This window comes from Anopheles gambiae, chromosome X (assembly GCF_943734735.2).
Source record: "Anopheles gambiae chromosome X, idAnoGambNW_F1_1, whole genome shotgun sequence".
In the NCBI taxonomy this organism is placed as follows: Eukaryota; Metazoa; Arthropoda; class Insecta; order Diptera; family Culicidae; genus Anopheles; species Anopheles gambiae.
The window spans coordinates 18,828,866-18,844,939 of record NC_064600.1 but is presented as its reverse complement, the minus strand read 5'-3'; the positions used below and the strand labels follow the sequence as shown (position 1 = coordinate 18,844,939).

At 42.6% G+C, this 16,074-nt stretch overlaps 2 protein-coding genes across 7 annotated transcripts in view; both read left to right on the top strand.

Annotated features, from left to right (window-relative positions):
* Nucleotides 1-16,074, top strand: part of LOC1270437 (fatty acid hydroxylase domain-containing protein 2) — a 428,943-nt gene that overhangs the window by 202,398 nt on the left and 210,471 nt on the right. The gene's annotated exons all lie outside the window — the stretch shown is intronic.
* The window catches only part of LOC1270457 (neuronal acetylcholine receptor subunit alpha-7), a 100,823-nt gene continuing 99,636 nt past the window's right edge, over nucleotides 14,888-16,074 (top strand). For 2 of the 6 annotated variants that reach the window (XM_061654007.1, XM_061654016.1), the window contains exon 1: nucleotides 14,928-16,074. This exon is cut by the window's right edge. The gene's annotated coding sequence lies outside the window, so the exon portion shown is untranslated. The other 4 variants (XM_061654034.1, XM_061654002.1, XM_061654027.1 and 1 more) reach the window with 4 other exon arrangements.

Genomic DNA, 16,074 nt, shown 5'->3' with positions numbered 1-16,074 from the left:
GGAAAATCCGGGGATCGGAATTCGGCCGTTGGACGCCGTCGTGAAGCCTTGGATCACGAGAGTGGCCAACGGCAGACCGTACGTGTTCCAGCAGGATTCCGCTCCGTGCCATACAGCCTCCAAAACGATAAAGTGGTTGGCGGCCAATTTCAACGACTTCACCGCGCCGAATGTGTGGCCTCCCCGGATCTTAATCCAATAGATTATTTCGTGTGGGGCGCGGTGGAACGGGACACCAACAGAACCTCCAGCAACACCAAGGCGGAGCTGATGGCGAAAATCAGGTCCGTTTTCGCGGCCCTACCCCGCGAAACTGTCGCCAGGGCTTGTTCCCGGTTCCGGAGACGGGTGGAGGCCGTAATAGAAGCCGAGGGCGGATATTTTGAATAAAATGAATAAAATACATGGTAAGCTACTATTTCTAAAACAAAACGAAAATCCCCGATGGTTAATTTTGCACTAATTTTTTTGTTTTCTTTCTCCGTAGGTGACTGTCACAATTATCCCGAACGCCCTGTACGTAACATGGTCGTAAAAAACGAATTGACAACTATTGAAATATCTTCTAGCAAGTTTGGGCCATCGCAGTCATTGGGTCGTTCTCGCTGTATGCACGTCTTGTAAGGTCAGTTCTTATTAGTCTGTAGTTACGGAACACTCTAGCAGGGACATTTATGTTGACTCTAGCCAGTAGTTCTGGCGAATCTATCTCACCGACAATAAGCTTGGACAAAAACGTACATTGGGCATTATCACGTCTCCTAGCAAGTGTGTCCAGACCAAACAACAAACAACGAGTATGATACGATGGACGAGGGGTTACATTACGCCACGGAGTGAAGTGTAGGACAATACGAGTAACTCTCTTTTGGACAGCTTCTATTCTATTGAACCAAACACTAGAGAACGGACACCAAACTGTAGAACTAAACTCGAGGATGGAACGAACATAGGACTTATACAGAGTTAACAGGCAGTGCGGGTCATTGAGTTCTCTCGAATGTCGACGAATAAATCCTAGCATTTTGTTAGCTTTGTCTACAATAACACAGTAATGTTGTCGGAAATCCTGAAATCCAGTTTCACTCCTGAGGCAGGCCAAGACCGCAAAGCGGTTGTAGCGCCGGATAAGTAAGTAAGTTGTCGGAAATCTAGTTTGCGATCCAGGGTGACTCCTAAATTCCTGACCGTATTGCACCGCGGTAGTTGTGTCCCTGATATGCTATAGATATACCTTATCGGACTAGCTATTCTAAAGAACGACATTGACGTACACTTATCAACAGAAATTAGCAGGTCGTTATTGATACACCAGTCAGAGAAAACATCAATCGATCTTTGCAGAGAAAGAGAGTCGGAAGTGTTCCGTACGATACGAAAAAGCCTAACATCATCCGCATAAAGCAGACAATCTGCTTCCGTAATGGCCAGTGTGACGTCGTTAATAAAAAGCGAGAACAGCAGTGGTCCCAAGTTGCTGCCCTGAGGAACGCCAGATGAACTCTCGAAAACGTTAGAGGAGACACCATCGGTTTGTACGTAGTAGCTACGTTCAGAGATATAGGATCTGAACCAATTCACCAGCGCTATGTTAGGAGTTGTAGATTTAATGTTTTCTATGTTCTACATTTAAAATATGTTCTACTAGAATCACTTAAACTTTGTGCATCCATGCTTGACACTCTCACTTCAAATTTCCTTTGGATACCGTTCCATCTTAGCCATGTCATGATACCAATTACATCCAATATAAAAAAAAACTGACATTGGGGCCCTTTCTGTTTTAAGTTCGTAGGCTGAAATTTCAGCCTGTCAGCTGTTTGCATTGTATAACAGCTATTTGCATTGTATAGCAGTTTTCGAGCAGCTTTCTAAATGGGTATAATATTCAGGTGGGCTTTTACCAAGGTGTATGAACTTTGAAGACTGATTTTTATCGTTTCTGTTTTTGAATGAAGATTTTAAGAGTGTTTTGAGTATTCGTCAAGTCTCCAGAAAGCTTTTTTGAACAAAAGTTTTCACCCATGCTGCCTAAAAGTGATATTCCAATATGGATATAAAAAAACATGCTATGATACCACCTGGACTACATACACATTGATTCTAGATTCCGTTACCAGATCTTTTTATACACCTTGGGATCAATAAAAACACCATCTTGTTTTGGCATTTTTCGAGCAGGTACTCGAATCTAATTCTAGCTTTGAGGCTAGAATAATCTAGACTGAAAATTGCAGGTTAGTTTTGTGTGTGGTTTTGTATGGAGTGTTTACATAATTTCATTCTTCAACTGTCAAACTCCATACAAAAACTGACTAGAATTGTGAAGGGCCCCATTAGCGGTAGCGCTATTGAGAAAACCCAATCTACCCGGAAAAAATACCGTTTTACCGGGTAAATACCTGTGGATTTTTTCCCGAAATTGAAAATACACGATTTGGTACATCCGTGCATACATAGTTAAGAAATGTAATCCTACCCTGATATTTTTTACCTCCCACCATCCACTTCACCGTTGACGTGTAAGAATGTTTTAAAAAATTTGAAAAAATATATAGGAAGATATGAAATAGTATTCTGCACAACTCATACATTCACTGTTTCTATTTATCTCTTACGGATTTTCCACAAATCGCGAAAACAACTGTCCATATAGTTGTGGTAGGCACTGTAACATTGAAAAGGAATTATTATGTTATTTTTATGAAAAATAAAACAAAACTATTCTTTTTGTGTTCTAGTACCTTCCAATTACCAATTACAAACTGGAAAAATCGTACTAAAAACAAAATTTTCTTATCATTGAACCTCAAATGTGTGAAAAAAATGCATTTAAACATGTTTAGAGCGCCCGCCTCTGTACGGCGCGTCGTACAAAAATCGTTCACCTGCACTACTACACAAACAACAACTTGGCGTTGCGGCGTGCTAGGGAGTCTAGTACTTTTTGATAAACCGTAGTATTTTGCATGTACCTGACATTTTGTAACAACATATCCGGAAACTGTAACACATTTTGTTTGTATCCGCTGAAGGTTTAAGCGTTATGGACGAAGATACATCAAATGAACTAACCGTCATAGGCCGGCGCTACCGGTGCTGAGCGGAGTTGAAAACGATGCGTTAAATTTAGATCAATCAATTGACAACATTGGTTATATTCAAATGTTTTGTGTTATTTAAAAATGTCTACCAATAAAGAAGAGATTTGCTTTAATGTTTTTATTTTCCTTTTTAAGTATCAATTTGTTTAAGGTAGGGCGCTATAAGCACTTGGAAAATTGTTGAAACTTATTTGTTTTAGCTACTTGAATGATTAGTGGTTTACATTTTGTTGTAACGTTTTATTATTAAAAACAATACAATAGTTCTCAAATATTTAATCAAATATTATATCAAATAACTCGACTGTATTCACCGATTGAAATATGTGTCTGTGGCGATGTACCGCAAAGGGATGCAAAGTTTTCACTCGTTACAAATACTTTTTCACACAATTTAAAGATTTTCTTTAGAGTATGAAGACCAACACTTAGAGTATAACGCAATAATTCCCTTGCTTAGTCTTATTATTGGGCCGAATGTCTCTAAATTGTTTGCCAAAATATTTCTACCACCTGTAAAAATGATGTACAGTGGCGCCATCCAGATTTCTAACGCGTAAAATCATATTTTACAAGTAAATTTATTATTTAAAACAAGATTCGATACGATATATATCATAAATAGTACAAAAATGATTCATGACCACGATTTGTTAGAGGCCGCCCCATAGTGTATGGATGTCCAGGTCGATTAGTGGCTTAGGCAGCGTCATATCGGTTCAGGTTGCAGTGCCAATTGCTTATCAAAATAATTGAACCAATTTCATTCCACTTCGTTGCTTCATGATGTGCTCATAAAAAATACTACCTGAGTAAGCTAAAAAGATTCCATAACTTTTCTCGATCCTGTCCTCCATTCCTGTCATTTCATTCATTTCTTCTTTGGCATAACAACCGCTGTCAGTCAAGGCCTGGCCTGTACCCACTAGTGAAGTGAGCTTGGCTTTCAGTGACTTATTGTTACCATAGCAGGATAGTCAGTCCTACGTATGGGGTCACGGTCTATTCGGGGCATGAACCCATGACGAGCATGTTATTAAGTCGTACGAGTTGACGACTGTCGGCCCAATTTCACCATTTTATTTCACCAGACCGGCCCAATTTCATTATTTTGTTTTTTTTTACCCATTACTATTATTACCCATTACTATTATTATTAAGTCATTACCATTATTACTATCCCAACCCAAGTAGCAAATTTTTTTCTAAATTTTTAACTATCATCTACTCGAATGGTGCTTGAAATATCAAAACATGTGGATTTGTCCGTGATAAACCGCACCAAAATACGTATTGACGCGTGCATGACTTTTTTTTTTCTATCGGATGATAGTGGCGTAAAATTAGTTTTAGATTTATTTTTTAAATGTTTAAATGTTTAAACTTTTGTGATAGTTGGAAGCAAGTACATTTTTGTCTTATTTTTTAACATTTTGATATTTTCAGCACACATTAAACACTACTATAGATGATCAAATCTAACACCACTGCTCGCCTTTACGAACGGGGTAGAATCTCCACAAGAAAATTATTATTAATCACTGGGAATGATTGGATAATTGTTGATATACTTTTATCACGCTAGTAGATTCTTCGCAAAGAAATCAAAATCATCCATGAACCCATTGTTGGTTAGCAACACAGTTCTATAGTGAGTATAACATGTGAGCTGTTTTTACATTGTTTCTTTTATGTAGATGCTATAGTGAGCAAGCGTCACCAATGAGCGTAACTTTAGTACAACATGTTTAGTACAACATGTCACATCTTACTTCATTTTGCATAGAGAGATAGCTGTCTTAAACTGGAACACTTTCCAATCGAATGGAAAATTTGCAAAAATTGTAATCAATCCGAAAACCGATAATGATCTAAGTAGTGTTGCCAATTATTGACCGATTATTTAACTCAGTTGTCTCGGGAAACTTTTTGAAAACACTATCACAAACAAATTTGGAACACATATAGAAAAGTGTAATATTATCCCTAGCTCACAATATGGATTTCAACCTGGTTTATCCGCGGTTCATTGGCTTGATAGACTTAAAACAGACATTAAAATTTGAAAATTAAAAATTATATAGAAAAGTAAAAATTTATTGCATTGGTATTGCTTGACACCGAAAAAGCATTTGGGTTGATAGCTAACCTTATCAATCGGATTCGTCGGATTCCAGGCGGCGTTAAAACATACGGTTAATAGTATTACGGTACAATCTTGCCCTTATGTTGAAGGAGGGGTATTGCTGATCAGACCAACCTCCTGAACAGCTGATAACCAAACGTGGTTACCAAGTTGGACAGAGCCTTCGACGGAATCTGCTATTGGGGAGAAACACTAGAACACGAGTGATCTATGTGTCTGAAACTAGTGAACTGTCTCAATGTTTCAAATAAGCTTTATTTATACTTTAATTATCGAATAAAGATGACACAATGTCTTCTTTATTTTATGTTTACGACTACGATTGATCTATTTTCATTATGCGGTTGCTAACCTTCCTGGTTTTAGGTTTGCTCCTCAAAATAAAAAGTTAATGTGCGGGTGTTGTTTTGCCACTTGATATTACTATTACGCTATCGTTTTGCAGCCGTTCTAGGTTGCGAGGCGCATTCCATATAACCGTCGCGTTATGTTTTTTTTTTTTTAATTAAACGGTCAGTTCGCGCTTTCTGCCACATGGCTCGTGTATGCTAAGCATTTATTGCATGGTAACTCTGGCCTGATTCGATCGCAGGTAACTATTTTATTTTGATGTTTTTTAAGGTGAATGGTTTCGGCTTGCAATGATTATGTTAAGGTGGCTTTTTGAGTTGGTCACCTCTTAACTGTAATTCTGTTAAAGTGTTTTTGCTTTGTGATTGAGCTACCACTAGCAGTAAATCTGCTACACCATTCCCGGGACCTACGTTTTTTTTCATTTAATGATTTATAAACATCATATAATACTTTCTTTATGTAACATAATGTAACATGTTATAACAACTTCTATGAGCGGTTAAAGTTATTAAACTATATACACTAATATATTCGTTGGTTGGCTTCAATTGGTACCAAACATTGGCGGCAACGACTGTACGCAGGTACAACAACTGGAATGGCGTGCAGGCAAAAATGCAATCAGTGTCGAAATGCAATTCAACTTTCCGGCACCGAACGGCAGAGGGGCAATCGGAAGATATTGCCGAACGGTAGCAGTCGAAGCTTGTGAGAAGAATGGAGGACACGAACAAAACAGTCAAAGCAAACAATGAATAAAATAGCAAAACTATGCACGCCACCAGCTGTCAGGGCGCCAGGAATGGGGAAGGAAGGAAAGGGATTTAAACATTGGTACGGTGAAGCAATCAATGAATGAATCGATTAAGAGTGCAAGAATGAATGACTTGCCGCTCGAACCGAGCCGAGACCGATGCTGAACGCGGATCGACGAATTGAAATTCACGCGATGATGACATACATAAATACACACAAACACACATGGGATGCTATCTGCATGACAAGTTCATTCGCTGCGCACTGTGGACGGGGAAACAGCACGGAGGCACCAAACTTTTTCCTGACGGTCAGAACAATCCCGACCGATGAACAATCTGCAGTGCAAAGGTTCGGATCCGAAGCGATTTAATCCGGCCGAAGTGAGGTGTTTATCAGGCGTACACAATTTAGCACACGAGCGTGCTTGATACTAAAAAGGTTCATCAGGCGAGTTCACGAGGGAGTAGTTCATCTTTTTGGACGCGACCCAGCTGTCGAGGCTTATTAAGGAGAACTCAATACTTACGATGTACAATTTAAAAGTATGTACAATGTTAGCATTTTTTTTTTGTTCATTACAGGATGTCGTGTGTAGTACCTCGTTCAGTAAAGTTGTGTTTATTAATAGACATTTATATATGCATGGTTAAAAAAACGCCTAAATTTATGCAACGCACGAAAGAAGAGTTTATTTAAAAAGACATGGTTGAAGCTGTTAACCTGCTTAAGCTGTAAACTGGGTCGGTTGAGTGTTCATGAGCACACGTTACATAGGCGTTACACACGTTATCTCACAGCAAAATGTTTCGTGCGTGTCGTTCTGCGTCGGGCATTGAAATCGCAAAATGCGAAAACGTTGGGACCCCACCGTCAAAAGCCTTCAGCACATCCAGGGCAGGGCATACATTTTGGGACAGCAGTTCGGAAACAGTCGAGATCGGTCGTTAAATGAGACGGAGTGTGTGTGTATGTGAGAGAGAAAGAGAGAGAGAGAGAGAGAGAGAGAAAGAGAGAGAGAGAGAGAGAGAGAAAGAGGGGGGGGGCGAGAGCGAGCAGATACTCTAAATTAAATTCCACTTTTCTTTTACCATAAAAACAAACACACCGCATGACTGTCAAAGCTGTCTTGAAATTATTTTGGGGAAAGAACCTACATCTTACCCACTCCCATCTTACGTTTTCGTTCTATCCACAGTCATTCTATGCCTCTCTTTATTACACTTACCCATTTCCTGATTGTAGCCATTTGGACACGGTCGCTCGTTGTTCCTCTTACGGCCATTTGTCTGCAACCGGAGGCTAATATATATTTGTTTACCCAGTTTCGCTTGCAACTGGCGGATGCAGCACGGGAGGACAGCATAGAAATGGCTAGCAATTATTCATGAACATTCATTGCATTAATCATATTTCAACTTCCCAGTGAGACGAACGATCTCGCCAGAACCACTCTCCACCCTGCCAAACCGAACCGTTCACATATAGACACACACACACAGCGTGCACTCTAAAAGCGCGCCGGTTTGCAGAAGATCCTGAACGCTGTCCAAATCGTTCGGTAAATGTTGGAATATCATTTATATTCCGGCCATACGTGTACCGCTCCAACACCGAGGGCCAATTCCACGTGCCGAGTATGCATATGTTTGTGTGTGTATATATGTGTGTGTGTATAAGTATGTTTGTATGTGCGTGTGTGTTTTTGAAGCAAATATTGCAAGGACATCACTGCATACGGCACTTGTCAGGCTGGCAATTTTAATTAAACAATGCATAATCTAGTGCGCTACCAGCCCACTGCAAGCGATGCTTTCTGCGAAAGGTGTGTACGCCGGAAGAAAGTGAGAGAGAGAAAGGGAGAAACGGTCCAAAAGAACTACTAAAAAAAAGAAAATATGAGAACGAAAGAGTTTGGCGGGAAGTGCGTTTGTTCAGCGCGATGGGGAGGAACCAGACCTGGTACGGGAAGATGTGCCGAGCATCCTTCTGTATCTGTGTCTGATCCCGCATTTTTAGATTGCACCAAATTAAGAGGCCAGTGGGTAGCACGGTGAGCTAGACGGGTGCTTTCAATGTTTTGAGCTGAATTGCTTTTTTTATTTAAACATTCCAATAGCAACGCACCAGCACTTCGTTTAGATGGTAAAGATTTAGAACTACACTACGTAAAATTTTAAAGATCTGACTATAAGTATGTGTGAACAGCTGCGTACGTGTAGCTATGTATTCATTTTCACATTTATCGATTAATAATCATTGCAAAAGTTTGTGAATTGTGACAATAATCTGTATGCAAGGTCATTGTATTTCCCTTTCGTGCTGTTCGATTATGGAAAAAGTATTGTAACATATCGCACTGGCTACCATCAAACAGTACAGAAATATTTCAAGGAAATAGATCACCACTTCCTCTTCTTATTCTTTGGATCAACAACCGTTGTCGGCCACAAGGCCTGGCTTGTGGGCATGTGGATAAGGCTTGGCTTTCAGTGACATAGCAGAATAGTCTGTCCTGTGTAAGAGGACATGGTGCATTCGGGGCTTGAACTCCATACGGGCAGGTGTTGTTAGACTGTACCATTAGACTGGCCCTCCCCACTTCCTAACGACATACGTTGTAAAACGTATAAATTTTGGTGCATGCATCTAATCGTGCCCAGATCCATATTATATATATAGAACATCCATATTATATATATATATATATATATATATATATATATATATATATATATATATATATATATATATATATATATATATATATATATATATATATATATATATGTGTGTGTGTGTGTGTGTGTGTGTGTGTGTGTGTGTGTGTGTGTGTGTGTGTGTGTGTGTGTGTGTGTATACGTGTTGCACAATCTAATTCGTAACGCGTAATTAACACGCTCCGGAAGGTCATCAAGGTTTAACAGTTCAAACCATTGGGATTCAGCCTCCTATTTTCATTTTGGTCCGTCTCTTTGCCCTCCACCGTACACACTGGCATGAAGTACCGTCGCGACGCAAATGGAATGTGCCATTTGCCAAAATCTCGTGGCATCTAAATCGGTGATTTGCGCTTTGCCCATCCGCCCTCACCGTGCAAGCGTGTCATTTCGCTCAATACGCTCCACTGCGGGATGGAGGACGGTCATCTGAACGGGTCGCAAGGGTTTGTGTGGTTTTTCACTGCCGTGCCAGGGCACTGATTTTGTCGCTAGCACTGTTCTGCAACGTTTTGACGACTCTATATCTGCAGGTGCTGCAGGTCCTGCCGCTACCCGGTATCGTTTGCCAAAGCAAATGGTTTGAATTGTTTGCGAAAGAATTATTTGAAGATGCTCCTTTTTAATTGTACAGCAATGTAGGACTGAGTTCGGAGACCAAAATCTGGATGATTAGCGGATGATGTACTACCCGGAGAATTTTGCGACGGTAATATGCTCCTGTAAAATGAGTTTTGTTTTTCAGATATAGGGAGATCAGTAGCCATGCGTAAAAAAAGAACTGCTAGGTTTTGCGCAGGTTCAACATTGAAGTCCAAACAATTCACAAAGATTACAATTTTATCTCAAGGTGCACCTCAATTCTAAACAGAAATACCAGCTTATTTTTTCCGTAATAATTTACTCGGAATTTAAATCAAAATGAAAAATAATCAAGATTTTGATCAACTTCATCCAAACATACAAGAAATCATAGCCTAATAACAAGCTCCTGCTTCCGAGGTATGTTCAGCTGAATCCCATTATCCAACACTGCACCGCAGTAGTTTTATTGCAGTGTACCGAGCTCATTATAAACACAGTACCTCCCACAAACACACATCCCACACACACACACACACACACACACACACACACACACACACACTCAAAGAAACAGCCAAACATTGAAACCAAAACAAAAAAACATCCAAAAATCTGAAACAATCCTGGACAAGGTGCCAAAGTTGCCAACAATCAAATAGGCAAACACCAGTGCTTCGACTGCCTGCCTTTACTGCCACTACCAGATGCATACAGCGATTGGATGCAGATAATGCAACTGCAGATGCTGCCACCACATACCGTGCGTTGATCGATAGGCAGCAAGTGCTGTTTCAGGGCTGAACGTAAACGGAAAGCAGAGAAAGAAGTTTTCTTCACCCGGCCGCGTTGAAAGATTATCGGAAACAATAGTTTAAACTGCACAAACGGGGCTGGCGATACGACTCACGAACAGGGAAGGCGGGGAAATGCACTGGTACGTGATTTGCCGCTCTGCCAAACACAAATCCAAGTGCTGGCACCGATTCCTAGCAGGGTAACAAAAGGGAGTGAATATTCAGTGAGAGTAAGAGGGAATGCTGGAAGGAGCATTGCGAGCCATTGCAAACGGGTTGCAGGGAGTTTGAAGAAATATTTGTTAAGCTTATTCTTAATTCCCAATACGCTTTTCTACTGCAACCTGGTCCCGTCCCATCACCATATTGAAGGATGTAGCTGTGTATGTATCTATGTGTATGTGTGTACAGTTTAAAAGGGCGCTACATTTCACAGCAGTTTGCTTAATCAGTGAGCGCGCAGTGTTGGCAGGCATGACACACATTACGGCTACTGGGTCGCTTGATCTCACTCGAGCGTGCAAATGTGATTCGTTAGCGTGTTGGTGTGCTACAGGGACACCCCGTTGCGCTAACGACTGCTGCCGAAATCTGTTTTGAATAACTACCCTGTGCAACTGCAAGATTCGCAAGCGATTGATGTAGGTCGCAAGTTTTCTGTTCCCCTAATGGTGTTTGCCAGAGCGCTCACCTACTGTAAAACAGTCTGCATGGGTATAAAGCACCAAGCGAAGCATCTTCTAAAGATCACTGTCAAGATTCTTTAGACTCTTTTGAACTTTTTGCCAAACATGCACAACATTTGGAAACAATTGGTTTACATTTTGTGTAAAAAAAAATCAAAACTCTCTGCTGCTGCCAGTTATTAATCCACGATCTTGTACCATTCATCAAGAGCCAAAAGCTGGATTGGGGTGTTTTGGGCCCTTTCCTCAGCTCTATAAAAAAGAAAAAAATGCACTGTACGTAGAATGTTGCGATCTAGTAGCTCTTTTTGGTGGATGCGTCGTGAAGGAAAGCTTTCTCGCACCTTAGACCCGAGCAACTGCCGCTACATCTCGTATAGGCATAATTGGCGTGGTGCCCAGGATACACCCAGCATTGCTTTCGTAGTTCCATTTCTTCGCCTTCGCTTTGGGAGCATTCGTAAAAGAAAAAAAACAAAACAAAACAAAACTAATATATACATCGATGTTTTACCTACCCTTGCATGAACCTGTCTGCAGCGCAGGGCAGGGCGAAGATCCCTCAAAATGCCCGCAGGTTGCAGCAAGAAACAGGAATCTTTACTCAAACACCTTCGGAATCTGGGCACGGCATTTCGCATTGCTGCGTTTTCCTTGCGGGTTTTTTTCTTCTTCTATCCTTTTCTTTTTGAAGTGCAAAGAGAGAATCGGGGTGGTTTTGTTTGCTAGCTAGCATAGGTAGGTTGATGCTGCTTCTGCTCGAGCGGAAAGCATAGGTCGCGCGGTAAAGATTGCTGAGTGGTTCTTGCTGGCTTCATTGCGGCAAAAATGGGAAAATATGTTCCCGTACATTACGTGAGCGGTTTTCATTGCGTGTTTGCTTGTTTGTGTATGTGTGAGTGTTTGTGTGAATGGTTTTTTGTTTAGTGATCCTCACTCCCACACCTTCACCTTCTCTTATTTTACAGTCCCTCTTTCCCGGTTTACACGACACCGTGAGCTGTGTTGGTTTCATTTATAATGTTTTGTTTGTTTGCTTGCCCCGTTGTTGTAAGTGTGGTGGAAATCAAACCAATGTGGCAAGAAGGGTATAAGGTTTATTATTGTAGCATTTTCACAAGAATGCTTTTAGAAAAAAGAACAGGAAGCACTGCCAATGAGTATCTCGGTGCGGCATTCGTGTGTTTGTTTGGATGGAATTCAATTGAACAGATAGCTGCAACTGGACAGCAGATCTGAGCACACATACATGCGATCGGGCTTTCCATTGAGCACCCAACAAGAACCACTCCATGCTTGACTGGTAAACTAACCAGGCCAGAGAAAAGAGAATAAAAAAAATCCACTCTCAAAGCCAAAACTACTAACCGTTGGGGCGAATTTGAAGTGGCTGAAAAAGATACAGCATAAGAATGCCGGAACGGAAGTTACGTTTAAAACGCTTCAGCAAAGGCGCAATATATAGAAAAACAGATGCAAAAAAAAAGAAAAACCACTCCTAAAATACGTCCGTTCGTGCCCGACGGCGTTTTACAAACACACAGTTGGAGGAGAAAAGCTGGTGGCAAATACTTTTCGCAAGGTTTTGTGCACCTTGACACAGGAATGTCTTTGAGTACGAAAGAAAATAACAAAAAAAAAACAGCACAAGCAAATGGGAGGGGAAGGGAACGCTAAGCTGAAGTGCTCAAGTGTGTTCTGCCGGAGAAAGTTTCCCCCTTGAAGCACCAAAAAGACCCAGCTGGCACACACGTGCGCGTTTGTGTGTGTGTGTGTGTAATACAAATGCCCGCGCAGATTTGTTTATGCTTCGTGCCCACTGTAACGAAGCTAACCCTTCTGCCGGAGCTGCGGGCTGCTGGTGGGCTTGCTAAGAAAATTCTTCCACGTGCGTCGAGTGTGTGTCTGTGGCCATGGAAGGAGCACCACGTAATTCCAAACAAACGGGCCACGGCTTTCCTAGCTTTTTTTTTCTTGGTGACGGTGGCTGGGAGATGTGTTGATTGATGCGAAGCGCGTTACAGCAATACATATCAATACAAATAGAAGCGAACACACGAGCCATGTTGAAGGGTTAAATATGATTGTGAAGGGTCTTTACGAGGGCATCATACTGATGGAAATGGAGCGTTTTTGTCGCTGATGGGGACGCCTAGCTAATGGAGACGCCCGGTTGGTGGAGCCGCCTGGTGGATGGAGACGCCCGGTTGGTGGAGCCGCCTGGTGGATGGAGACGCCTGGAGGATGGAGACGTATTCAGTAGGTAGCAAGAGGGTGACTAGTGGCAATTTATAATGCCACATCTCGGTCGATACATCTAGTATGGGGTGGAAGTGCACACCGGATAGTGGTACAATATTGAAGCCTGATGAATGAACTGCACCATGCATCATAATCTGCCTGCATCGTGTGCACTCGAGAGATGCTGTTCTAAAACTCCCCTGCCTTGCACCAATTGTTCTTCCACCGGCCGCCCTGAGGGGGGTTGTGGGGTTCATTTCATCGGGTCACACTCGGGATGCTCGATCGGGTGAACTTCGGGCCGTGCACGTTGTCCGAAAAACCAAAATGAACCAGTTTGGTCCGACTCGTCGTACGGCAAGCGCAATAGTGGTGAGCAAGGGGGACGAATTTGGAGGGAAGGGATTTGGTCTCACGTGGTACCATTGCGGTTTTTCATTCGGATGCGTCGCTTCGGGTCGTCCAGAACTCACCACCATTCTTCCTTTCTATCTATCCCCTCCGCCTTCCCTTCATGTCTGCGTCCCTGCTACCACTTCTTCCACACATCAACCACACAACGGTACTGACCTTTTCCTGTCATCAATGGTAACAATAGGGAATCAAATAAGCACGCAGGCATTTGCCGTATAGAAAAAACTAACACACACACACATAAGTAGGAATGACACATTTCATCATGCTATGCTAAATGCTAGTTATCATTACTATATTCTCGATGATGCGTTACAACTAAGGAAAAACTGCTACCAAACCATTGCTATATCAGTGTCTCTATTTGGTATGACCCTCCCCCACATTTGGCTGTAAAAAATAGGATTGCTGCATTACATAATACCGATCGCTAGCGGCGTAGGCACGCACACATATTCCCACTTTCGGGAAGCATCAGCAGCAGCAGCAGCAGCAGCAGCAATGTCAGAAACCCCTTTCCTATATCTTCGTCCTTCTCGGTCGGCTGCTCGAATGCTTTCCCGCGTGTGACACGTCATCGTTTTGCGCCATTTTGCAACGCACTCAACCACGGATGGGATGAGGAGCAGTAAGGAGAAAAGTGGCATCGACTGTACCTTTATACGGCCGCGTGGATCGCGGCCGGCGCTGTTCATTCAAACTCCAGCAATTGAATCCCCCAAAGGCGAAGCAATGACGTCGGCGTTACTGATTGTAGCGTTACGTCGGTAACGCGTGTCCCGTTGCGCAATCGCCGTCGCACCGAGTCCGAGCGGTGTTCACTCTGACGCGCTTTTTCCGTGCACTTCGGCTCGCTTCGGTCCAGCGTGTGTGTGTGTGTGTGTGTGTTTGGGATGCTTTGTTTCCGCGTCGTGCCGTTTCACTCGCCCGATGCCGCCATACCGTGCCATGCTGTGCGCGGGTTTGTGTTCCTTTGCACTCCCGCTTCGGTTCGGTGACCGACATTACGAAGAAGGTTTGTACACTACCGACTCCTATTCCCCCTTCCTCCCATCCTACCCCTTTATATCGCGTCGGACAGGCTTCGAATGCATAAACCGAGCTCGGGGTTTGGTACGGTGTGAATCCGTTGCCTGCCTTCAGTTTAACGTAGCGGCTCGATCCTACCGAACGGGTTTTTTATCTTGCTGCCTGGTCCGGTGGAAGCCGTCGACTGCCCCGGGTACAAAAAGCACTATTCACACTGACACTATACATACAAACATACGCACACACACACACACATGCACATCACATAAACGTAACAAAACATTTCGGGTGACAGTGTTTCAGTGTACCGAAAAAAGTGAAATTGTCTCACGTGTGTATGCAGGCCACTTTGGTGTAGAGCGAATCCGAGTGTGCACGTGCCTATTTTCTTTCCGAATTGAAAAAAGAGGAAGAGAGAGAAGAGAGAAAAAAACAACAAACAGCTAAAGCACACACGTACACACACACACATAAACTCCCGGAGTCGCTCAATTTGCATCAACCAATCAACCACCAATCATCGAGTGCGACAGAAAAAAAGAAGCTTGCTATTGCTAGTGCTCGACCATTGTTTCCTTTTTTGTGTGTCTTTGTGTGTGTTTCTGTGTCGTTTTTGTCTGAGTGTGTGTGGTTTAAGTGTTTTTTTTCTTGCTCAAATTCTCCAATTGAAAACCGTTGCTAGCAGCCGGCATCGTGAGCCCTCGATGTGCTCGCGCCGGCACGCGTGATTTAAATTCCAGCCAAGCACGCACATACCCGCGTGCCTGTGTCTGGATCACACATTTTATCCACATCTCCGACACATACAAACCAGCTACACATACAGACGCACACCGGCAGAGCAAACGTCCAGGAAAGGTTAGCGCTTTTCGTGTGGGTTAATTTGAGCCGCTCGAGTCGCACTGTTGAAAGGTGGAGCTTGGAGGCCGTTTAAGGTTACGCCAAATTACTCTACCTACACAAAAAAGCCAAAGTATTAGTTTCGGTTTGCTGTGGTGTGCCAAGTGATAGTCTGTTTTTTTTTATACAAACCTGTTGGTGTGAAGCCTCCGGAGACTCCTACGAAATGGTCGTGTAGGGTGCAGTGCGGGTGGGCCTACTTTTCAGTGGAGAGCAGAGCATACCAAACGCACGTGCCGATCCTTCGTGTGTTTTCGTGCGTTCTTAACCATCAGCAGCAGTAGTTAAATAGTAGTAGCAGCAGCAGCACCAGTAGGAACACTCGGTTTTTTCTCGTTTTTTTTT